The sequence below is a fragment of the Vombatus ursinus genome, unplaced genomic scaffold (assembly GCF_900497805.2).
Source record: "Vombatus ursinus unplaced genomic scaffold, bare-nosed wombat genome assembly UNPS02014794.1, whole genome shotgun sequence".
Lineage (NCBI taxonomy): Eukaryota > Metazoa > Chordata > Mammalia > Diprotodontia > Vombatidae > Vombatus > Vombatus ursinus.
In genome coordinates this window covers 4876258-4901135 of record NW_020954572.1, presented here as the reverse complement: position 1 = coordinate 4901135, position 24878 = coordinate 4876258, and the positions used below count along the sequence as shown (strand labels likewise).

At 37.9% G+C, this 24878-nt stretch overlaps 1 protein-coding gene across 3 annotated transcripts in view; it reads left to right on the top strand.

The window, feature by feature from the left end:
- Positions 1 to 24878, top strand: part of STXBP6 (syntaxin binding protein 6) — a 346942-nt gene that overhangs the window by 49704 nt on the left and 272360 nt on the right. The window contains exon 1 of one of the 3 annotated variants that reach the window (XM_027870213.1): positions 18906 to 18984. The exons of the other annotated variants lie outside the window; for them this stretch is intronic. The gene's annotated coding sequence lies outside the window, so the exon portion shown is untranslated. Of the gene's footprint in view, positions 1 to 18905; positions 18985 to 24878 lie in introns of those variants that run through there. 3 annotated transcript variants of the gene reach the window in all.

Below are 24878 nucleotides of genomic sequence, written 5' to 3'. Positions count from 1 at the left end.
AGAGTGGCTCTTGCTTGGCAACTATGTGTTGAGGAATCCTAATTACTAAGATAGCAGAGGGAGAGGAGTAGAGAAGAGAGAGAAACAGAGAGGAGGGAGGGAACGAGGAGAGAGGGAGAGGAAGGGGGGGAGGACAAGAAGGAAGGGGTGAGAGAGAGACAGAGATGAGAGGGAGGTGGGGAGTAGAGGTGGGGGGAAGGTTGAGAGAGAAAGAGTAGAAAGATCATATTAAATAATCAGCCAAATTTAAATTTATTGTTAGAGAAACCAGGAAGTAGAATCTCTGAATTAGAAAGCCTATAGAACTTAACTAAGCACTTCATCTGCCTATGACCCTCCAGTTCCCATCTTTATTTTGTTCCATATTTTGGTGTTTGGATTACTTTAGATGATAAGATCAATTTCTTCATGCAACACTGTGTACTCAAAGGAATACATTCAGATGTTGGCATTTTCATTCTTTAAGTGCCTTGGCACATAAAGTTAAATATTTACATTACTTGAATTATTTTATATTCCCAGGCATCCATGAGATATTTGTTCTAGCGAAAGGAGAACATAATCCAAATGCTTGCTCACATATTCACCCCAAAGTTAGGAGAGTGTTAACTGAAATACAGTGAGATTTCAGAGAACAGTTACTCTTTGTGAGGCAACCTCTTAGTGACTTAGAGAGCTGGACATGGATTCAGAAAAACTTGGTTTAAGTTCTACTTTAGATACTTAGTAGCACTGTTGTGACCGTGGGCAAGTCTCTTAAGTAATCTGGGCCTCAGTTTCCTCACCTATAAAATGAGGAGACTATACTCTTAAGACCTCTAAAGTTCCTTCTGGCCCTAATCTATGATCCTCTTACTTATCTGAGGAATTTAGCTCTGAAACATGTTTCTAAAACTCATGGGTACTTATATTCAGGTTAGAAGTTGGAATGTAAAAACAAACAAACAAAAAACCCAGATAAGATCAGGGAACCAGAGGGTTCTGATTTGAATAACATTGTGGGGTATAAAAAAAATCAGAAAGTTAATCGATTATAAACATCAATTTTATAATATCACAATTATATAGTCAATTGATTATAAATTAATTATAAAGTTGATTTAAGAGGTCACAGAATTGACTATTACAAAAATACTAAAACTACCCACCCACTTAAAAGTGGCATGGGTCCAGAGTCATCAGAGGTTATGGCATCTTTTAGATTAAATGGAGGGAGAGGTGATTGTGGCTCTTATCACCCACAATATTTTCTGTTTGTTTTAGATAGACGTCTGATTACTTTAGGCTTCAGTGGAAGAAGCCCAATTTGCAAATGTGCTGTTGAGTCAAATTTTGCAACTGTTCTTAAGAACATGTACTGTTGCAGAAAACTTAATAATTTAAACCTGTTAAATCCATTGCTAAAAAAAATATGATTAATTTCCCCTTAAATGGCCATATTGCTTTAGAATATGATTGACAAACCCCTTTTTGTTGCTGTACAGACTAGTTCCACAGTCAAGTTTAACAGCTCTCCTTCTTTGGGTGAGGCTTGATGGAAGGAGGGTTAGTAAAATGTCATGTTGCAGGCATCACACATCAAGCATGAGGAGTGTTGTGATGGGTAGCAGGCAGAAGTTGGAAAGAAACAAACTTACTTGTAATTGGTATGCAGTAGGCTTATAGTTCATAGCATTCAGTTGTCTGAATGATAAGGAGTTTGAGATGAGTTTTCTCTAGATTCAAGATGCAAAGAGGATTAAAAGGAATCAACAGATAAAGGAAAATTCATTTAGGTTTAAAATAAGATGATAAATCTGAGCTAACATCTGAAGGGTGACAAATAATGTCATCACAAAATCAGAGTGTCTAGGTATAGGGCTTAAAGAGTATGGAACACATTGGATCCACTATGTATTTGCTACTGAATTTGAAAATGGTGAAGGTCAGAGATTTGGCTGTGGGCTAATGAGGCTGTTTGCCTCTTGACTTGCCTGATGCCCAAATGCTATTTGCAATAAAACAAAATGAAGGAAGAGGACCTCTAGGAGAGAAGACTCTTGGGGTCCTAGAGGCTCCCCAAAGTAAACGTTACAATTTAAACCTTACCCTTATGAGCCTGACTTGATACAAAATACTTATGGCATAGTTCAGCGTTGCAGACCTTAGAACGTTTACATCAGTAAATCCTCAATTCCATTCAGGCATACTATCTCCTCACATTCCCAGGAAAACATGTTTAATTCCTTAGGTTCTTGTTGCTTTTCACCTTTTTCTGTTCCTTCTCTTTACTCCACTCTTTTTTTTTTTTGAGGCCATTGGGGTTAAGTGATTTGCGCAGAATCACGTAGCTAGTAAGTGTCTGGGGTCAGATTTGAACTCAGGTCCCCCTGATTCCAGGGCCGATACTCTATTCACTGTGCCATCTAGTTGCTCCCACATCACAGTTTATGACTTACCTCTAGCCTACTCATCCTTTAATGCTCAATTTAAATTCTTGTACCCTTCCCAGAATAATCTAATCCAAATGCCCATTCTCCCTTTAACTCCTTTTACTACATACAGCACACAATTTCATACTTTCATAAAGTCAGCCAATTTTTGTAACCAAAGGGATTTTAGAATTCAACTAGTCTAGCCTCTTTTCCAGTGCTTTAGCATTCTTGACAGGTGGCCATTCAGACTGTTCTTTTATACTTAGAGTGATGTAGAATGCCACTTTGTGAGGCAGCTTGTTCTATTGTTGGACAGCTGTACTGGCTAGGAAATTCATCCTCTGATTGAAGTAAAATCACTGCAACATGGCATGAGGATAGAGTGCTAGGCAAAGAAACAGAAAGACCTAGATTCAAATCCCACCTCATACATTTAATAGTTTCACTATTCTGAGCAAGTCAGTTAACATCTCTCTACCTTAGTTTCCTCATAAATAAAATTCAGTGAAATAATGTTTATTAAGTACCCATTAGGTGCCAAGCACTATGCTAAGTACTGAGGGTACAAATAAAGAAGCAAAGAAAATCCTTGCCTTTAGGGAGGCAACAGATAGAAGAAGAGTGGTGGCCTGGAAGGGATATTTTGGCTTGGAAAGTTACAGGGATGGTGAGTAGCCATTGATCAACAATTTTTTTTTTAAATGGGGACAATAATAGCAGTTGTGAGGATAAAATGAGATCATACATAGCTTGGTGTGATGGCACATATCCTAAAGTTTTGCTACTGGGGAGACTGAGGCTTGTGAATTGCTTGAGTTCAGGAGTTCTGAGCTTCATTAGGGCTAAAGACAATAGGATATCTGCTAAGTCAGGCACTGATGTAATAATTCCCAAAGGGGCCACCAGGCTGCTTAAGGAAAGGTGAACTGACCTAGGTTCTAATCAGTCCTAGGGTCAGCTAGGGGGACCCAGCTGAACAAACTAAAGAAAACAAAACAAAAAAAATAAGTAAGATAATATATGTAAAGCACATGGTTAATCTTAAAGTGTTATATAAATATCAATTATTACTATTATTCACTCCTGTTCCATCCTATCCTCAGCAGCAACATAAATTGAGCATAGTGTCAGTGCTGAAGTGGAAAGATTATTGTCTTGTCATTGTCAGTAACTCACTGTATGACCCTGGGAAATTTGATTTGAAAAATCGTTTATTAAATAACTACTATATGAGAAAGCACCGTGCCAGATACAGAGATAAAATAAGATTATCTATCCTATTAGAGACTGAAATAAGGGAAAGAGATAGTTGTTAAATGCTTACATTCCTTTATTAATCTGTTAAACAAGACAATTTTGAAGACTCATATCCTTCTGCTATAGCCAGATGCTAAAAAGCCTGCCTCAAAGCCAATAAACCCTGGATTCAAGTCCTACTTTTGACATATTGTGACCCTGGGTAGGTCACTTAAACACTTTCAGTGTTCCTAACTAACGAAAACTATAAGTTGCAGAAAAGGTATCAACCTATATTGGCAGAAGAAGTTTCTTCACTTGGGAATTCCTTATGCTAATCAAATCCCTTGGGCAGCTTGGTGGCACCATAGTACACAGAGCGCCAGGCCTGAAGTCAGGAAGATTCATCTTCCTGAGTTCAAATCTGACTTTAGACACTTATTATCTGTGTGACCCTGGGCAAGTCACTTAACTGTGTTTACCTCAGTTTCCTCATCTGTAAAAAGGTCTGGAGAAGGAAATGGCAAACTATTTGTTGTAGTTGCTTTGCCAAGAAAAATTCAAATGGAGTCACAAAGAGTTGGACACAACAACAAATGAAATCACAGGTCCAGCCAGTCTCCATCCCTGTGTACTTAGACAAGGTGTCCCAAAAGTCTTATTGCAGTTTTAAGCTTTAATAGCTATAGAAATATAAATGCCAAAAACTTATAAGAAGTTAATTTGGAAGTTTAATTTTTTAATTTTAAATTGTTATTTAATTTTGTGAATTTTGAATAATAAATTTTCAATTTTAATTTTAACAAGGCAGGGGCATCCTGACATGGTATTATATGTGTGATACTTTCCAAGTAACATTTCTTAGATTGGTAGATCAGTAGAGGAAGTCTTCTTGCTTGGCCTCCTCTGTTCCTTGATCTATCTCCATTAGACTTTTTCCTTTGGGATACCATCAAAACTGTCAAATATGCATAAAATCTTTTTTCCTTGGGTGATCTTAAGACTTGAATTACAAATGCAATCTTTTCAATCATTGAGCAGCAGCTGATGAAAGTTTTCACAAAGTTAAAAAATTGACTAGAGTAATATAAGCACAAGATGGTGGATATATTGAATTTTAATAAGAAAAATCAATATTTTAAAAACTTAAATAAATTAACCTTTCCAATATCACTTTAAAAAGTATTTTAGCATTTATACTTCTAAAAGTTAAGACTTTTGGGACACTATACAAATGTACATTTTTTCTCCCATAATAGACTGTAAACTTCTTGAGCAGGGACTTTGATTCTTTTGTCTTTCTATCCCCCGTACCTAGAGGTGTCCTTGGTACATTGTTTCAGTCATTTTTAATCATCTCTGACTCTTTGTGATCCCATTTGGGGTTTTCTTAGCGATGATACTGGAGTGGTTTGCTATTTCCTTTTCCAGCTCATTCTACAGATGAAGAAACTGAGGCAAACAGGGGCAAGGGACTTGCTCAGGGTCACATAGCTAGTAAATGTCTGAGTCTGTTTTTGAACTCAGATCTTCCTTCCTCCAGGCCTGGTGCTCTATTCACTGTTCCACCTAGTTACCCCTAGAGACATCGTAGACATAAAAAAAGTAATAGTATAATGATTTGATTGACGAGACCAGAAAGATTTCCTAACCTTTAGCAGACAATGAAAGAGAAAATGAGAGGAAAAAGAGAGAGTAGAAAGACTGCATGTCATTCTGCTTATCAAGAAGGTGAGGATCCAGGATGGGTCTGACTGCTTGGTCCTTTAGAACAATGAGATAGAGAGGGCTGGCTATAGTTCTCTTGACTGCCAGGTAGAGAGAGAAGAGACTGTCTGTTTCTTTTAAAAATTTTTTATATTGTTTGGGTTTTACATCACCTTCAATTCTTCTACCCCCTCCCCTACCCTTGTAACAAAGAATAAAAGAAGGGGAAGGTACTTTGCTCTGTACCTTAGCAAAACTAAATAGTACATCAACCCTATCTGACAGTATATGCGCACTCATAATTCTTTACATCTGTTCTGCAAAGAAGGGAGAGAGGTGCATTTTCTCCTTAAAGCCCCACCTACTGTTTCCATTTGCTAGGTCATGATCCTTCTTGGTAGTCTCTCTAGACCTACTTCTCAGCTCTGCCTTCTTGTGAGTTGGTTAAAGGCAATCTTGAATATCTTCTATATTCTCAGATCTGGTCAAATATGAAGGGCAGTTTCCCTTTCCCTCATCCTGTAGCTTTGAAAGGGATGAGTCAGATTTTTACCAGGGGATTACTATCGTATTAATAAACAGAAAACATCTAAAATAGAGTCAGAATGACTCGGGGCCAGTTTACCTGAGCTCAGACCTGTTGGTTTAACTAAAGTCAAATTGGTGAGGAATGCTATTCACTATTCTCTTCCCTTCTTCCAGCCTCATTACAGATAGCTAGAAGATAACTTGTTGTCATTTGTAATTAATGATATTGCCAGTGATGGTTGAGCTGACAGACTCCTAACAGTGTCTTCTGAGGAGTTTATAATCTAGTAGAGTGGACAAGACACACAAGTGATTACAGTATAAAGCAGGGTCACATAGCTAACAAGATGGTAAGTACAAAAGAGAAAGATTGCACTGAAGTGTTATGACAAGTTTGAGTTAGGAAATGCTTATTACTGAGGGAAGATTTAGTGGGGAGAGTGGCTCATGAACTGGGCCTTAAAAGAAGAAGGGGGAGGGATTTAAACAGGTTTGAATTGAGGAAGGAGTTCAAGGAATCAGAGAAAGGAGATCATAGGATTTAATACTCAAAGGGACTACAGAGGGCCCAACCCTCTCCTTTTACTGCTGAGGAAACAGGCCTAGAAAGGCTTGCCCAGGATTCCCCAGGAGAAGGCCCCTTTTCTTCCTTTTGTTGACCTGGCCACCTGGGCCATAGTGGGGGACACCCCCAAGGGGCACCATTGGGAGTCACCAATTCTAAAACTTATGGTGAGATAGAGGACCACTACACCTTATCGTCTGACCTGTGTTATGCCCTTTAGAACTTTAGGCACTTTCATTTGACCTGATGGTATATCCTAGGGGTCCCTGAGGCTTGCCATCAACCTTTCAGCTGAATTCCTTTTTTTTTTTTAACAGTTCAAAAAGTAGAGAATTTATTTAATTTTTAAAAATTTATTTTATTTTTAATTTATGGAATAAAACAAGCATTTTCATAACATAGTATAATAAAAAAGATGATTACACATGAAACTGCAACTCTATTATGTATAATTTGGTATTTCTTTTATAAAGTTATTGTGTATATTTCTTTTTTTTTTACCTTTTTTCTCTACCCCCACCCTACCCTAGAGATGGCTACCATTAATGTGTATACACACACACACACACACACACACACACACCAATAAGTATATATATGAAAAATTATTCTGTGCCTACTTCTTGTTATTACTTCTTTCTCTGGATGCAGATAACATCTTTCTTCATATGTCCTTTATTTCTAATTTGTGTATTTATAATCATCAAAATGACAGTTGCTCAGTTATTTTTTTTTTTTTCGTAAAGCACTTGGGGTTAAGTGACTTGCCCAAGGTCACACAGCTAGTAAGTGTCAAGTGTTTGGTCTGAGGCCGGTTTTGAACTCAGGTCCTCCTGACTTCAGGGCTGGTGCTCTATCCACTGCGCCACCTAGCTGCCCCTCAAAGTCATTCTTAAAACAATATTGCTGTTACTCTATACAGTATTCTCTTGGTTCTGTTCACTTCGCTCTTGCACCGATTCTTTGATATTTGTTGTCTCCCCCAATAAAAGTGTGAGCTCCTTAAAAGCGAGGACTCTTTGCTTTTACTTTGTATCCTCAGTGCTTAGCACAGTGCTTGACACATGTTGTTGTTCAGTTGTGTCTGACTCTATGTCACTCCATGAACTTTATCCATGGGATTTTCTTGGGAAAAATACCCAAGTAATTTGCCATTTCCTTTTCTAGTGTGTTCCTATTTTACCGATGAAGAACTGAGGTAAATAGGGGTTCAGTGACTTGCTCAGGGTCACATAGCTAACAAGTATATCGAGGCCATATTTGAACTCAGATCTTCCTGACTCCAGGCCTGGTGTTTTATTCACTTTGCCACCTACTTGCCCCACTTGACACGTAGAAGGCACTTAATAAATGCTTTTTCATGTGTTCATTTTTTTCACATGAACTGCTGTTTTAAGACTGATTCTGTAGGATTAATAGGATTTAGAGCTAGATGATACCATAGAAGGATTTTAGTCCAACCCCATCAACTTGAGACCCAGGAAGTTAAAAGGGGATTTGCCTGAGGTCATGAGAGGCAGAGTTTAAACCCAGGTCTTCTGATTTCAAATTTAAAGTTCTTTCTATTATAGCACGTCTTTTACTTAAAAAGTAGCAAGATTTTTTTAAAAGCCTAAATATATTTCTATTTCTCTTAAATTCAATCTTGTTTTTAGTCTATTGCTCTGGCTTATTGAAATATTTTTGAATCCTAGTTTTTGTCATAAAATGTTATTCCCACCAAGCTTGGCATCATCCAAAAATTGGATAAATATACCATCTGCATCTTTAGCCAAGCTGTTGATGAAAAATGGTAGAAAAGACAGGGCCAAGGACAAAAAAACCTTCGGCACTCTACTAGACATTTCCATCCAGATTCACATAAATCCATCAATCTATACTTTGGGTTATGATTGTTCAACCAAGCTACAAATTAAGTGAATGTGTAATATCACCCAGCCCACATCTCTCCATCTTGTCCATAAAAGCTATCATGAGAAACTGTGTCAAATAATTTCTTCAAATCAGTATGTACTACATCTGGCATTCTCCTAATTTACTAGTCTAGTGACCCTAGAGGAAATGTCTTCATCCCACTGAGGAGGATTTATGGAGGTCATAGACAAGAGTAAAACAGGATGGACAGGCATGAATGGGTTGTAATCTGAATCTTCGAAAGGAGTACCTTCCTATATCCATGAGATTACAGATCCTTGGAAGTATGGTAGTGTAAATTATGCGACTAAAGAAAGGTTAGTTTAATTGACTTCTCTCTGCTCGAGTAAATTTGCTTTCCTGTATCCTAGCTATCAATAATCTGTAATTGTTACTGGTATGGTGTAGTAAAAAGAGAGCTGGAGACAGGAAGACCTGAGTTCATATTCTGCATCTGATACATACCAATTGCATGACACTAGGTTAGTGACTTAACATCCAGGTGTTCCACGGTGACTATAAACCGCAGAACAGTTGCTAATTTGCATTGTTGGAGGGAGTTTCCTCAGTGGGAGTTCCCTACACCTATTTGGGGGGAGTGGAGTGGGGAGAGGGAAACAGGATCGTTGCTTAACCAGTCCTTACGTTGCTTGACCAGTCCTTACCTGTGGTAAGAAGGTTCCTACTTAAAACTCTTTCAAAGGGGAGAGTCTCAGACACAAGGAACAACAACAGCAATAAAAAGTAATTTACGCTAGCTCAAGGCAGTGTTTCCCAACCCGCTGGGTGACGAACAGCTTTTAAGTTCAAAGGATGCAGACTCTGGTTCTTTTGACTGAATATTCTCACCTATAAATCATACCTGGAACTTCTACTAGTTGGTAGCTGAAAAGCAAACAACAGAGTTTTTGCTGGGGAAGGATTTTAAGGAGCTTGGTTTGAGGATTTATTGATTTTCTTTTTACTGATGATCTTTTGAACACCGACAATGAGTCATCATTGTATCTAGCAACATTTCCCAAACGCCTGTCATTTGGTAAATGCATCGGTAATTTAAAAAAAAATCCCTTTTATTTCCACTTTGGTGAATGATTTAAAGTCAGTGAATGTGTTTCTCTTTCCGATCTCTTTCTGACTCCTAATATAAGCTGCATTATATAGTCAGCTTTCATTTACTGATTCTAATAGAGAGAGCCAGTGGCTTGGATAATACAAAGTTATTTTTGTTTGGTTTGAAATGCATTATATGAAAGCGAGTCAATAAAGCAGATTTACGTGTATTTTCAAAATACTGTATTTCTGAAATAGGAACAAAATATTACCAACTTTTTATCACAAAATAATGAGTTACTATATATTCGTGTACAATAATGAAGGTATGTTGTAATGTGAGGTTACATTATAGATAAGATACTCTCTATGAATAAAGAAAATGTACTTTCATCCCCCTTATTTCTTTTTCTCCCTAGCACAGTTACTTGTTTAATTGGACTTACAGTAAAGATAATTGACATTATGTGAGCATGAACAAACCAAAGGCCAAGGCAGCTCAAAGGTGTAAGGAATGTATATTTGAGCTCTAAAATTTTTGCAGTTTAGCTACAGTAATTCAGCATTACTGAGCAAAGATGTAAATACAACATATCTTACAATGGAGTTGTGTGGATAGTTAAAACAATATTGAAACAGTCATAAAATGGGACCAACAAGAGAGCTTTCATAAGTTTCTCCAGTTCATGGAAAGCAGAAGGAAATAGGACATGAGTCCCTGAAGAAAAGCAATTTGCATCATTGGAATTAAGCAAAGGGTTTGCTAAAAGGCAGCATCCGTGAAAAGCTTCATAGATGCACAAATGCTGCTTTCTACTTTATAGGAAGAAACTGCCCCCAGCCAGTAATTAAGCTGGGGAATGGAAGAAGGCTGAGATTTCCAAAATTTGGGCATCTACCTTCATCAGCCCAAAAGACTAGAGAAAATGACTGAATATTAGATTCAGAAGACAATGTCCCCTTCCTTTTATGAACTAGGAAACTGAAGGCAAATGAGTCACATAGCTAGTTGCCTGGAATCATTGCTAGTGTGCAGAATGAGGATTAGTCATTAGGTGTCCTGATTCTTTAGCCAATGCTTTTTTTCTCCTCAGAGTGAACTTCAGCTGTGAAGTTCTACCTAAAGAGAGGATGGAATAAGTGTAAGTGATGAATGTCCACTTAATCTGCCTGTTAGTACTGAGTTTAGTGTAGGTAAGATGTTGCTTAATACAGCCTTGCCCAGACTGCAAAAATAGAAATACCTCTGCGAATAGGATAGGTCTTGAGGTTTTCTTTCACGAATTAGGAGACAGGATTGGTATACTTTTATATAGTAATTTTCTTACTCATAGAGTAGCAAAGCTAGAAGGATATTCTGAGATGTTCTATTCCTACATTCAGCAAGCAGTCATGAATGACTATTACTGTATGTAAAAGACACCACTAGGTGAGGTGGAGGGGTACAAAGACAAAATAAAAATCATTGCCTTGAAGGAGCTTAAATTCTCCTGGTGAGCTGGCCAATTTTAGCAGATAAATACAATTATTTTGAGTAGGGAGAAAGTACTAATGACAATGAAGATCAAAAAAGACTTTCTATCAAAGGTGCTATATGATATCAACCTTAAAAGAAAGTAAGGAAGGAAGAGGTGGAAGTATGATTGGAGTCCATTCCAAGGTTTGTACGAGGTTACTAAGATGCAAGACAGAATATTGAATTGTGACAACAGCAAAGAGGCTTGTTTGATTGGAATATAATGTATATTGCAGGGAATAATGTCAAATTTGGAAGATAGAGGGACAGGATTGTAGATTTAGGGCTGGAAAGGACCTTAGCTATCATCTAATCCAACACCCTCATTTTACACATGAGGATTCTGAGGCAAAGACTTGCCCAATGTCACACAACTACTAAGTATTTGAGTTAGTAGTTGAACCCCAGTCTCATGACCAATCTTCGACCTTATCTGCTACTTCATCCCTTTTCTAGTTAAACTGGAGCCAGATTGTGAAGGACTTTAGATACCATTTGAAGCATTTCTATTTTTTCCTATAGGTAATATGGACTCACTAAAGATTCCTGAGCAGGAGACTGAAGTGGTTAGACATATGCAATAGGAAGATTATTTAATCCAGAAAAACTTCTGGATTCTACAGATAAGATAACCCAAGCTTAGATGTGATGAGACCCAAGATCATTCAATGAGTTAATAAAGCCAAGTTTAAAACTCATGCTCTTCACTTCCAATCCAAAACCCTTCCCACTACATTAGGGATCCTCTCTCTCTCTCTCTCTCTCTCTCTCTCTCTCTCTCTCTCTCTCTCCCTCTCTCCCTCCCTCCCCCTCCCTCCCTCTCTCTCTCTCCCCCTCCCTCCCTCTCCTCCTCCCTCCCTCCCCCTCTACCCCCCTCTACACACACACACACACACACACCTCCCCTTTCAGTATGTCACTTTATGAATTACTTATACATAGTTACATTTGTATATATGGGTAATACTAACAGGAAGCACCTTCCTGAAGGGTTTAAATCAGGGGAATTTGACCTGGGAGCTGGGCTAGAAGGAAGCTAGGTAATAAATACAACTAGGTTTCAGTATACAGGTGATTCATGGTAAAAAAAAACAAAACGTGGGTTTGAATGTGACTAGTTAGTTGTAGAAGACAGTCAGTGAAAAAGTACATAATAAATTAATGACAAGTTATACTCACATAACATATTATGATTTATGAAATAGTTTCTTCATAGTAACGCAGGGAGAAAGGCCATATGAACATTATTATTTCCATTTTCCAGATAGAGAAATGGTCTCAGAGAAGTTAAGGGATTTGTCCAAAATCAGATAGCTAGGAAGTATAAGAATCTTGAGATTTTTGACATTTTGTTCTTCCATATGAATTTTATCATAATTCAGCATATTTCTATAAAGTAACTCTTCAGTAGGTAGATTGGTTTGGCCCTAAATCTGTAATTTGGATTAGATACAATCTTTGTCATGTTGGCATGGCCCAACGATGAGCAATTAATATTTCTCTCATTATTGAAGTCTTTATTTCCATAAAAAAAAGTTTTATAGTTGTATTCACATGATTTCTGTATATGTCTTTGCAGGAGGATTCCCTTATATTTCATACACTTTTATAGTTATTTTGAGTGGAATTTCTCTTTGTTCCTTATCCTGATGGTGTTTGTAAATGAAGGGCTGCTTATTTTTGAGTTTATTTTAGATCCCATTTATTCATTGAAGTTATTATTTCAGCTAATTCTTAGTTGAATCTTAGGACAAGTCTGACATAATGATCTTTAGAATAACAAGACAGGTTGAGGGTCACAATTCAACTCAATAGACATTTATTTAACACCAATAATATGCAAAGTGCTGAGTTCAAAAAGATGAAAAACTAGACAGAGTCCTCTTCTTCAAGAATCTTGCAGTCTAGTCATTTGGTAAGAATAATTGCAAATAACTATAATAATATGAATTGGAATATAATGCTCACATGATGGGTTTAACTGTGTTTGAAAGGGGGAAGTAGAGTGAGATGGGCTGAAAGAATGGATCCAGGCTCCAGCTTTGAGAGGGCTTTGATAAGCTGGAGAACTTGCGACTTGCCCTGGGATCTTACAGCTGCTAAGTATCTAAGGTCAGATTTGAACTCATGTCTTCTTGCCTCCAGGCCTGGTTCTCTATTCACTGTGCCACCAACTGCCATGGTTACTTGAGTAAGCAAAGGAAAGAGAAAAAAAAAAGTTTCTACAGGATGATTTATCTTGGTTTTCCTTGTCTGGAACACCTGGCTTCCTATATCCTATTTTTTGCAAGTGCAGGACAAGTGGCAGCTTTAGCTTTTTTTGTTATTGGTGTTTGTTTAATAGCAGGGGTAAAAGGCAAAGTGTAGTCTAAATCATGTTTAATTAGACCCATGTGGAAAACATAACAATTATCTATGCCAAATTTTGAACATTTTTCTTTTCTTTGTGTTCAATTATTAATAGAGTTACTGATGCACATATTCTCTCATCTTTTTTTTTTAAGTGAAATAGTTGAGGCTTGCACAGCATTGCAAGTTGTTATCAAGTTCTTTAAGTTTCTTTAGCCTAAAGGAGTGTGCTTCTAAAAAGAGAATAAATTCATATGTCCTTTATGGAATCATTTTTCCTTTGAGAATATAATGTTGCTATTTCCTGAATCTTGGAATGAGATAAGAACTTCCCCTTCCTTTCTGTGAGCTAACTCCCGAGCAGGGAGTCCAGGGTATTTTTGGAAATAGGAGTAGAGAAGAAAGCACAGAAGCAGGTGGTCATTCAATTAGGTTCTATACACGTCTATTTGTGCCCCCCACCCCAAGTTCTCAACTTAGAAAATACAGTAGTAAACTCATAAGGTTTAGATAGAACTTTGAAGTCATCTTTGACATGATGCAAAATGAGCCTGAGACCAATTCACATTTTTCTTTGAGGCTTTGGATGTAGCAGTTTAGACTTTGCTGTCTTCTTCTAAGTTTGTGTTTTGATCTTCCCTGTTACCATAGTAACTTTCTACAGTCAGGTTCTTTTTGTTTGTTTGCTCATTTTCCCAGCCTATTTCTTGACTTTTAACACTATGTTAAAATGGGATTCTGCTCCCAGGGTGGAGCGGGCACTGTCCCAAGCTTCTGGCCTTTTTTGCTGTAGCTCTCAGAGCTAGTTCTGGGGGTCTGTAAGTTTACAGTTCTTCCAAGGTGGTGTGATCTAGGGAGAGGTGTGTTTACTACTCTCCTGGCCTGTGCTCTGGTCTCTGAGTGACCACAAGCACTCTTTTCTATCCTGGAACTGCAACCAAGGTCCCTGCTCCCCTGTTGCCACAAGCTCTTGTGTGCTAGTGCTCCTCCTCTTCCTGGAACTGTTACCCAGGACTGCAACCCAGATCTGTTTATGGGTAGTGCAACAGAGTTATGCCCTCAGTGCCAGCAAAGAGACCCTGTAATCTCCTTTTGACCACTTATCCTACCCCCTGACTGCTGTAGGCTGAGAACTCCAGAAGCCACTACTGCCACTGCTGATTCAATCACCCCCAAGGTCTGCTGATGGTTTGTTGGGACTGGACCTGCATTGGCGCAGCCTGAGCTGGACTGCACTCCATTCTTACCCTGGTGTGACAGACCTTTCCTGCTGACCTTATAAGTTGTCTTGGGCTGGACAATTGTTTCACCCCATCTTTTTGTGGATTCTGTTGCTCCAGAATTCATTTTGACCATTATTTATAAAGTTGTTTGGAGGGGAATTTGGGAGAACCAGGGCAAGGCCCTGCCTTTTCTCCACCATCTTAGCTCTGCTCCCCTGATGCAAAAAGAAACAAGCAGAATTAGGAAATAGTAACCACAACAGTGTAACTAGGAAGAACAATAAGTCAAACCAAACTGAATGCTGTTAAATTATAATGACCAAACTTGTCCCTAAAGAAGAAACAGGAGATTATACCTTCCTCCCTTCCTTTCATGTAGATCATGGATGTAAAACTCTCTTATAGTTTCAGACATGGTGGTGTGCTAGTTTTGTTGAATTTTTGTTGTTTTTATAAAAGGTGGCTCTTGATGAGAGAGAAGGAAGGATCTTTTGGAAGAAATGTAGGTGATATGAAAACAAAAGATAGCGATAATTTTTTTTATTGTTTAAAAAGAGGTCATTTTTACTCTCCTTGCTTCTGGTTGGCCAAAACATTATTGTTTATTTTAGAAGTTCTCAAATGTTTTTATCCTATAGATCCTCTTTTTCCCCTGCTTCCCACTTTCCCACTTTCCCACTTGTTTGGAGGATTGAACAAGAGAATATACCCTAAACAATGCTTCTCTATGGTCCTCTTTGACCAAAGGTGCTGCTTCAGGAAGGAGACCTTTGAAGTGATGGGGGAGGAAGAGTCTACTCAACCAGCTTGACAGATGAGCCAAATCAAGCCTGATTTGCCATTGGGATATTATTAGCTGGATTGCCCTCATGTACACTGAGACCTATTGAGAGTCCTAGGCTTGAAGAATTAGATTTGAGCTCCACCTTTCCTTTCTCTTTTGGTGTGAGGTCATGACTTGAACACAGACCCACTCCTGTATCCTATTTTTTAAAAAAAGAATTTTTTTCCAAAGATGGAGACTCTATATTCTTTTTTTTGGGGGGGGGGAGGGAGAAGTATTTACCATAGGACTTGGTAACAATGTAACAGCTTGGTTTCCTCAAACTTTGGGAAATTCATTGGATTAACATAGTAGAAGGATGAAAGGATGAAAGAGATAAATGTACATTTTAGAAGGATTGTCAGGTTTTTGTTGTGGTTACTTTTTGGTAAGAAATTTACTGATTTCATAGAAGTAACTTTCTTAAAAAGGTTAGCACTTAGTAAGATGGCATTGGATTTGCTAGACTTAAGTTTTTGAGGTCTGCTAAATGAAAGAGAAACTTCTCTTGCCCCAAATACTTAACAGCATAACTCCAACAAGGAAAAAAACTAGGGCACTTAGGTGGTGAAGTGAATAAAGCACCGGCCCTGGAGTCAGGAGGACCTGAGTTCAAAACCAGTCTCAGACCAGACACTTGACACTTACCAGCTGTGTGACCCTGGGCAAGTCACTTAACGCCAATTGCCAAAAACAAAAACAAAACAAACAAACAAAACCCCCAAAGTTATGGCTTTAGCTTCAGGATGTAAGAAGATTGACGAGGCAGCTAGGTGGCACAGTAGAGAGATTGCTGGCTTTGGAGTTGGGAAGACCCGAGATCCAAATTGGCCTCAGCCATTTTCTTACTAGCTTTGTGGCCCTGAGCAAGTAACTTAACCTCTTTCAGCCTCAGTTTCCCCATCTGTAAAATAGGGATAATAGCATCTACCTCCTGGAGTTTTTGTGAGGCTCAGATGTGATAATATTTGTGAAGTGCTTTGCAAACTTTAAAGCACTATGTAAATATTTGCTATTTTTATTATGATGATCATAACAAGGAAACACAAGTAGCTCAGAGCTAATCTTAATGCAGAGCATAGAAAATAGAGAATAGATTGCCTAGAATTGGTTTGTGCCATTTTGCTATATTGGTCTTATGCTCTGTTGATTTTAACCTATGATTAAATGAGTTCTTCTACCATGGATCTGCTAAACAGTACCACATTATTTCAACTTAAGGGCAGTTTTAGGGAATACTCTGCATTTTTTTAAAATAGAGAACTGCTGTTGGCACACTATTGGCCACATGATTCCTTTCTATGACTCTATTTCTGAATTGTGGCTTTCCGAAAGCTGCTGAAATTGGTCATCTCTTTACTGTCAGTTAAGATATTGTTTTGTATCCCTCTAAAATGTTATTTCTTTTCCTAAATTTAGATTCAGCAAAGATACATGTTTGAATCCCAGCTCTGCCACTGACCAAATATGCCACCTTGGATAAGTGACTCTAGTCTCAGTTTCTTCATCTGTAGAATGAGGGGATTGGATTACATGACCTCTAAAGTCACTGGTAGGCTATATCTATGCTTGGCAATCCAACATCTATATACTTTGTAGCTCAGAATCATAGAATGTAGGCAATATAATACAGTGGATAGTGTGTTGACTTTTGAGTGCTAAATTTGATATCATAGATAAGTAGATATAAAATTAGAAGGACCCTTAGAAGTCATTGAGTCCAACCTCCTCATTTTACAGAGTAAACTGAGGCCCAAATAGGTAAAGAGACTAGCTTAGAGTGACATAAGCAGTGAGTAGCAACACTGGGATTTGAATCTGGTCCTCTTGACTACAAATCCTGGGCCTTTTCCAAATTTTGGCTCTGGCCCTTACTACTTGTGTGACTTTGGAAGAGTTACTTAAGTATTCTGAGTGGACCTCAGTCTCCCCATCCGTAAAATGGACTAGATGATTTATAATCATGGTCCCTTTTAGCCCTAGATCTGTGACACTATGGCCTTACAAATAATCTTGTCTGACCCCCTTCATTTTTATTTTGTTGTTGTTGGATTGCTTTCAGTTGTGTCCAACTCCTTGTGACCCCATTTGGTGTTTTCTTGACAAAGATACTGGAGTGGTTTGCCGTGTCCCTTCTCCAGCTCATTTTACAGATAAGGAAACTGAGGCAAACAGGGTTAAATGATGTGCTCAGGGTCACATAGCTAGTAAGTGTCTAAGACCAGATCTGAACTCAGAAAGATGAGGTTTCCTGACTCCAGACCCTGAACTCTATCCATTGTGCCACCTTGCTGCCCATTTTTGATATGTGGGGAAATTTCATGCCCAGAGAAAAGCTGCTCAAAGTAATTATTTAGGAGTGAAACTGATGCTAGAACTCAACTCTCCCAATTCAAATTTTACTTTTCTTTCTGCTCACTGTAATACAGCCCTACCTGCTCCCATTAAAGAATCATTAACCTTCTATTTCTCTTGTGTTGTTACTAGTTTATCACAAATAACTAGATGTCACTGCCTAAAAATGGAAGACATTTCATAAGAAGAAATTGTGTGTGCTTTCGAGGCAATTAGTACTAATATGTAGAAGAGGGTTATTGCCTTGTTAAAGTCCTTCCTTCAGGTGACTCCCTGGCATGTTTATTAAACTAACTTAGGAAACATCAGGAAGCCTCAGGTGTTAGGTTAGAAAGAGCCACCTCATTGAGGAAATCTGGAACAAGTCCCATGACAGCAGCAGGTGGCTCATAATTATTTCATGAGATAGGTATCCGAGGGCTTGGAAAGGGTGGGAAAGAAGATGTCAGGTGTATTCAAGTAATATAGGGGTTGGTTCTTTTAGAGGAAAAATAGATTTGTTTGCTAGAAAATAAGCATTTTGAATAGGAAATAAAGATTTGTACCCATTTTACTGAAGTCTTGTTTGCTAATTTGCACTCCAAATAAAATCTCATTTACAGCAGTATCATAGATTTTGAGCTGGAATGGATGTCAAAGGTCATCTCTTCCAACTCTTTCAACTCCATCATTTTACAGATTGAGCCATAGAGAGGATAAATGATTTGTTCAGGATCATACAAATAGTAAATATGGGGGCCAGAATTTGAACCCAGGTCCTCTGATGATTCCAAATGCAGTGTTCTTTCCAAACATAAATGATGACCTTAATCTCCGCTGCCTTCAGTTTTATTTAAGTGGTATGCGAGAAATGCATATACCCCTTCCTGCATTTCACTGAATTAACTGTGCTTGAGATTTTTTGTAGTGCTGGAAAATGTCACAGTGTAAGTAAGAAAAGCTTTGCAGAACTGGTTTTTGAAACTTCTTAAGTCTATTATAAGCCACATCTCAATTTTATTTGTCTGTATTTATCACTTTGGCTTCAGAACAGTTACAGAAAATGCTTGTTAAAATCACTGTATGGACCTGTCACTACATGGTAAGCATGTGGTCCGATGATGTGGGTCTAGGAGTTGTGGTTGGGGAATGCCAGGAATCTTTGGCTCAGTTGTTGAACACTGCCCCACCTCTCTGTGCCTTGGGTCGCCTGTTTAGAAAGTTATATCTTGAAAACAACTCAGATCCCTTGGGAAGATAGGTGGTTTTGTGTGTGCTGTGCTGTTGGTTATGATCTGCTGTGTTACCTGAAGGCTGCTTCAAAGGTAAGTTAGGAGATTTATATTTATTTGCTTTCACTAGGTATATTTATATACTTAGTATATACTAGTGTATGCTTATATATAGTTATAGAGTATATATAAGCATATACTCTATAACATACTATATATAGTATGTACTCTACATAATATACTATATAGTAGATACTTTATAATATACTATATATATAATATAATACATATACTATATATATTTATATACTTAGTAGTTAGTCTCAAACAATGTGAACTCAGATTCAAAATTTTAATTTTAATTTTGGTGACTTTATCTTATATTCCATCTTGCTTCTCTCCCTCCAATTCCATCCTCAAAAGCCACTACAATATGCCTGGGGGATGGGAATGGTGGGAAGCAGAACTCATTTCAAACCTTTGATTAGGTATATTTTGCAAATACTTTTCCAAGGATAGAGAAGGAGACAAGATCCATATGGGCAACTGATCCTAGCCTTGTATCTATTTGTATAGACATCAAAGGTTGATGGTAAAATCTTTTTATAAGGGTGATATTAGCCAAATAGGGTACCTACCCTTCCTTTTCTTTTAAGATGATTGTTAATAATATATTATAACCCCTCTTCTTCCCCCCCACCAAAGGAAAAAAAAAAAGGAAATCCCAACAAACCCATCTATATGTGGACTGGGCAAGAACTAGTATTCTGTAAATGTTTCTATTTGGGGGCAGGATATATTGGATAGATGTTGAGCTATGATTGAGATACTGTTGCAATATGTTATGAAGTATACTCTTTTCAATGAAATCGAAAGGATTGGCTTCTTTACATGGCAGATCCTGAATAACTCTGTTTCGTGCTCACTTGCCTGAAACAGGTGCACAATTGACATCATAGATTTAGGTCTGGAAGGGACTGTAGAGATCATTTATTTTACCTTTTCATTTCATAGATGAGGAAACAGGTACATAGAGGTTAAAGGGAGTTGCCTGAAGTTATATAGATAGTCAATGGCAAAGTTAGAATTTGAACCTAGATCCTTTAAATACAGTTCTCCTTACTCCAAATATAGGAACAGACTTTATAACTTATTTGAAATACTTTAAATTTGGTTTTAAGTGAAGTTCTTTATAGTTTGACCCTGGCAAAACTCTCATATTTGAGGAAGAAGGAAGACTGTGCAGAAAGAGTGAAGGTCATTGAAGGAATATTTAGGAGCTAAACTCCAAGAAGAGGGCATGGAAGCTAAAGATGAAGGAACAGAAACAGTTGGCTATGTCTGAACACAGCTTCATCACAGGATGGTTTATTGAAATTGCAGAGCTATTATTAATGACAGGGATTGATTACATTACTCTTGAGGTCTCTTTTAGCTTTAAATCTTTGATTCTCTGAATTTTCTTTTACAAGAAACTAATGACCTGTTGGTAGGATATTCTGGTATTCATACTTTGTATTTGGTAGTGACTGCTTTCTGTGACATTCATGTGGATAGCATTGGAAGGAAGGAAACTCAGTTTACACAACTGATTCTGTAGGGTAGACTAGGAAGATTCACTAGAAAGTGCTTTAGGGTTTACCTGAGTGGAGGAACACATTCCATCTTTTAGATGGCAAGAACAGATTCGAGAAGCAAAAAGTCAGCATAATACACAAATGGGAAAGCAAGTCTGTGAGGAATCAAAAAAGCTCTGAAATAGGGAGTCTTTTATTTTAACACAGCAAATGTTAGGATCCAAGAATTTTTGCTGTCATTAAACTATATAAAAATACATTTTTAAAAATTGAAACTATTAATAATAACTCACAAGTATAGTACTTTAGGGGTAGCTAGGTGGCACAGTGAATAGAGCTCTGACCTTGGAGTCAAGAGGACCTGATTTCAAATCCAGCCTCAGACACTTCACACTTAATAGCTGTGTGACCCTGGGCAAGTCACTTAACCCCAATTGCCTCACCAAAAAAAGCAAAAAAAAAAAAAGTATAGCACCTTAGGCTTTACATTGTGCTTTACCTCACAAAAATCCAGGGAGATTTGCTAATATAAGGAATAGTATCACATTTTTTGTAGAAGAGGAAACTGAGGCAGACAGAGATGAAGTGACTTACTCATGGTCACACAGGTAGTAGGAGTGAAGATTGAAATTCAAGTCTTCTGGCTCCAAGTCTGTTTCACTTTTCCACTGTTTTCATTTGCTGTTTTATAAAAGGAAATTCCAAAATCAGAGACTCCTAGGACTTTAAAGGGATCTCAGAGATCATTTAGTTCAGTCCTCTCATTTTTATAGAAACAAGTCCTGAGAAGTTATGATTTGTTAAGGAACACATATGTTTGGTATGTATATGTATATATGTACTATATATGAATAGATACCTATATATGTGTGATTTTAACAATGCTGTTTATAAAACTTCTTGAAGCAGGACCCTATAGCAATAAAACAATAGCTAACATTTATGTAGGACTTACTATATGCCAGGTTGTGCCCTAAGCTCTTTAGAAATATCTCTTTTGACCCTCACAACAACCCTAGGAGGTAGGTATTATTATTATCATTGACATTTTACAGAGGAGGAAACTGGGGCAAACAGAGGTTAAGTGACTTGTTCAGGGTCACACAAAATACAAATTTGAACTCAGATCTTCCTGACTCCAGGCCCAAGTGATTGTGAGGGAGGCAGGTAGGGGGGGAAGGGGAGAACTGTCTTTCCTTTCTTTGGCAATTATTATCCATTTTTCTGTGAAGATGACATTAATATCTCTTGTGTATTGGCATTGAGATATCAGCATCTTCTGAACATCTGGGTATAGTTGGGTAGATTGTCTAATTACTGTTTTAGTATCAACAAAAGAATACATAAATATAAATCATTGTTGACAGTAGTTAATTTCCCTTCTATGAGAGGCAGCTTGTGATGTAATGGAAAGAGCACTGGGTTTAGGGGCAAAGCCTTAAACCACAGCTCGATTATTTGCTTAGCTTTTTTATGGCCTTTTACAAGTAGCTTTCCCCTGTCTTGGGCATCAGTTTTCTGATCTATAGAAGTGGGATGGCAGATTGCATGCTGGTCATAATATTAATGATAATGACCCATATGTCATTTTATGGTTTACAAAGTGCTTTAATATGTTCTCATTTTATCTCTATGATATTATTTAAGTGATCTCTAAAGTCCCTTCCAGCTCAGAATCCTCTTGCCTTAAACTAAATAAAATATAGATTTTTAAGGTTCCACTGGGGGAAAAAAACAAAAACCCTGCCTGGTTATAACTTTTTTCTGCTTCATCAGCCACCTGTGAGAATCTATTTCATTTAGGAGACAGGTAGATTGGGAAGCTGAAAAACAGCTACAGAGCCATAGTTTTAATATGTGAACCTATGGCCTATGAACAGAGCCATAGTTCAGTGTCTGAATATTTGGCTTCCAGGGGTTACAGAAGTCATTTAAAGGAACTTCCTGTTCTTACGCTACCTGGCACCAGACCCTATACTACCGTCATAGCCTCTTTAAAGAGCCATCCGTAGAACTCCTCAGTGGAGTCAGAGCCAGATGGGATGTGATCCAGAGCTGCTGCATGTTTTTTCTCCCTAATGAAATGCTGCCAAAAGCTGTCTCATCCTAGGGATTCTATTCATTCTGAGTTTATTTGGGGGAAATTAAAATGACTTGGTGATTACCTGGGTCTCTAGGAATTCTGCTTTGTTATATCTAAAGTGGTAGAGCCAAGGTGATGAAGCCAGAGGGGGAAAAAAAAAGTAATGTAAGCTGCTTGATGTGTGATTCAGGAAGACTGGAGTCCCAAACCAGCCTTAGATACTTAGTAGTTATGTGATCCTGGGCAGGATTCTGTCTGCCTCAGTTTCCTCATCTGTAAAATAGGGATAATAACAGTACCTACCTCCCAAGCTTGTTGGATGTTAATGATAAAATGAGACAATATTTGTAAAGTGCTTTGCTAGGTGGAGCAGTGAATAGAATACTGGGCTTTCAGGAAGACTTGGGTTCAAATTTGGCCTCAGCCACTTTCTAGCTGTGTTACCCTGGGCAAGTCACTTCACCTTGTTTGCCTCAGTTTGCTCATTTGTTAAATGAGCTAGAGAAGGAAATGGCAAACCACTCCAGTATCTCTGTTAAAAAAAAACAAAACCAAAAACCCAAATGGGGTCACAAAGAGACAGACACAACTGAAAAACGACTAAATAACAACATTGCAAATCCTGAAGCACTTGCTGCTATTATATTTTCAGGTCCATTTGAAAAGTATCTAAATGAATTCCTGCTTGACTTGGTCTGGAGTCATTAGTTTATTCAACACATTTGTTGTCAAATTAAGGTTACAAATTCTTAGACATCTTTCATATGTGAAAGATGGAACAATAGCAGTGACTGTTTCTAATCCTAATTTTTTTATCTTCTTCAAAGTCCAGAACGATTTTCTTTACACAGCAGTCACTTAACAAACATCTATTGAGTGAATGAATGATCATTACTATCATTAGAAAAATTGTTCATTGAACATGAGTTTGGATATGATGGAGCTATATAGACGGCTTCTGATAGGTGAAGTTTTTCTGTCCTCTAGGAAGTTACATCTAAGAGACAATGAGCTTTGATGTAGTTAAGGACTTAACAAAATAACAACTGAATGATCACAGAAATAGGATTAAACCTGTACTATAAATCCATAAATCTGTGCATACATATTTATTGAGGGACTATGTATTTTCAGGACGTACAGTTAGAATTAAGCTATAGAAGTCTATGCCCAGATGGGTTTGGGTAACTGGAAATAAGAAGCAAAGTCTGGATTGTACATTTCTTACCTCTGGCTTAAGACATGTTTTCTCATTATGTTTGTACCAAGAGGCTAACTCTGAGTACTATTTGGTCACAGGGTAATAGGAATTGAGTTAGAAGTTGTCTAGGTGGGTGCTGTAAGGCATCCAAAAGACATTATAGTACAAGGGAATGAATACTGATTTTGGAGTACCAAGGAACTGAGGTAGACTAAATGACCTCTTAATATTCCTTCTAACTCTAAATCTAAGATCCTGGCCTATCCTCCTTGTTTTACAGAAAAGGAAAGAGGCATAGAGAAGTTAAATATCTTTCCTAAGGTCACACAGTGAATAAATGAAAACTTGGATTTGAACTTGTACTTTCCAATATGAAATCCAGCATTCTTTTCACAATACAGGTTGAGTCCATCCATCCATCTATCTAGCTATGTTAAACAGACCCACCTGACACTCCTAACTTTCAGTTTGACACACCATGAGGTGATCTTGGAACAGATATGGTCAGCTGGTCCTCACTGGTTCTGTAAGCACCAAATGCTACTATAGAGCATTGTTTTGGGGACCTGAGGGAAGAAAGCATTCAGAATATAAGCTTACCTTAGGTAGAATAACATCTAAGCATAACCTACCTCAGCTGTGTTCATAACTCCTCCTTCACTTACTGGCTGATTTCAGGAAGATCTCATAGATACCACACACCAAATAGAGTTCATGGTCATTTCATTCTCAGAGAACATTTCATAGGTATCATTTCCTGCTCCCATGGTGCAGGCACAAATTCACATGACTATCTTAACTTGTTAGGTAAGTTTATCCAGTACATAAGCCTTCCCTTAGCTGGGCTAAGATCCACCCAGCAACAGTGTCAGAGATAGGAAAGTGTTGAAATGAGGAATAGCTAACATAGTCTCTGAGTGAGTTTGGTGAGATGTGTCTTGACTCATTCTGAAGGCTAATCCTAGAGTTCATATCTGGTGACATGCTCGTATTCTCTTTGGTGAAAGAATCATGTCATGTCATAAGTATTGTATTATACAATCCATTAAAAGGGGACTAGGTGGATCTTTCTCAGAATGGAAACTAGGTCCACATTCTAGAACCCACTTTGCTCACTGATGCTTTG